We start from the raw sequence: 1,927 nt of genomic DNA on the forward strand, positions 1-1,927 counted from the left end.
TTGAGATTTATTTGAAAATTTGTTTTATTAGAATTATATATTGTCATTTCTGTTCTTTTTGGATTGCCATTAGCTGAATCTTTATTTATTCATCCTTCAATTTTTTTGTTTTTGGGTCAAAAGTGTGTCTCTTGTAGACAGCATATTGATGGATCCTGATCTCTTATCCACTGTCTTGCTCTCTGACTCTTGTTCATTTACTTACAGTTTGTTCAATCTCATTTTTGATAGGTATGAGTTTATTGATATTTTTCCATTGTTTTATTTTGTTTTGATATAGTTGATTGGCCAATCTTGTAATGTTTTCTTTATATTTATGCTCCAGTATATCATATGTAAGTATGGTAAATATTTTTTATTTAAATTGGCTGGGTAGTTAGCCATACTCATATCCAAGTATTAAAAACAGCTTGCTATATTGTCGAACCCTGCTTGTTGATGTCAGGTGCAGTCAGAGTGCTTTGGATTCAGAGCAGTGCGAGGCACAATAGAATAAAACACCAGCCTCACAATCCCTGGTGGGTTTGCATTCAGTGTTGTGCCCACTGTATCAGTTCGTCTCCTGATGGTCTCATTCTTTTTTGCTGAACCAGGTGCTGGTCTCTCCTGATAATGCTCAAATATGTGAAACAAAGTCTCCTCATTCTTATTTCTAAGGAGCATTCTGGATATACGTCTTCTAGGACAGATGTATTTGTTCTTTTGGCAATCCACAGTATTTTCAATATTCTTCACCTACACACTCATTGTGAGGCATTCGTTCTTCTGCAGTCATCTTTATGCATTGTCCAACATCCACATAGATAGGGTGCAGTTGAAAGTAGCATGACTTGGTCAAGTCCACCTCACATAGTGACATCCTTGCTCTTCATTACTTGAAAGAAGCTTTTTCCCAGAATATTTGTCCAGTGAAAACATATTTTAATGTCTTGCCTGCTGCTTCCATGAACCTTGATTATGAATCCAATCAAAATTAAAGTCTTCGTGATTTCAATCTTTTCTCCATTTGTCATAATGTTATCTATTAGTCCAGTTGTGGGGGGTTGGGTTTTCTTTACACAGAGTTGTAATCCGCAATGAAGGGTGCAGTCTTTGCTAATCATTATCAAGTGCTTCACGTCTTCCTAGCTTTCAGTAAGCAAAATTGTATCATCTTCTAACACAGATTATTAATAAGACTTTCCCCAATTATGGTGCCATGTCTGTCTTTGTATAGTCCAGCTTTTTAGATAATTTGGTCACTATTATTTTTGCAAATTTGCAAATCCCTATACATGTGACATGAAATTCATCTGACAAACTCCAAAGTTTAGGTTTTGCTTTCAACTTCCCTATGTTGAACATTATAAGCCAGAGAAAAGAAGAAAACTCTTGAGAAAAGAACCATTTTACAGTTGGTAATACTTTTTCATTGTTCTCCTTATCTTTTTTTCTAGAAACAATAAAAATAACTTCAAAGCAGCTAATGGAATGCTCTGTTGGACTGTGGATTTCACACAAAAGTCTTTGCCTACAGCTAGGATTCAGTGGGACATAAATGCGTGCAACTTGAGAGAATTAAAGCTTTTATTTCTTTATCTTCATCTTAAACTATGATGAATTACTTTGTTTGGTACTATTTTTTTCAGTTTACCGAAATTATTTTATCTCACGGTTAACAAGGAGGGTTCAATAATATGTAATTATATTAAATGGAAAAAGTAGACCAAGAAGAAGTAAGTCTAAAGTGGTCTGTGAGTTTCAAATTAAGTTTCTATGTCGCAAGAAATCCTGTTATCCTCTGTGAAGAATTCACTCATCTGCTCTTCTCCACTTTGATCTGTCTAGTCTGGAAAAATATATAGGAAGATGTATTTCTTTTTCCTTTTCCTTTTCCTTCTTTGTAGTTTTTTCTTTTTAATCATTTTATTGGGGGCTCGTACAACTC

This window comes from Echinops telfairi, unplaced genomic scaffold (assembly GCF_000313985.2).
Source record: "Echinops telfairi isolate 266 unplaced genomic scaffold, ASM31398v2 ScPeMD7_7469;HRSCAF=8507_1, whole genome shotgun sequence".
Lineage (NCBI taxonomy): Eukaryota > Metazoa > Chordata > Mammalia > Afrosoricida > Tenrecidae > Echinops > Echinops telfairi.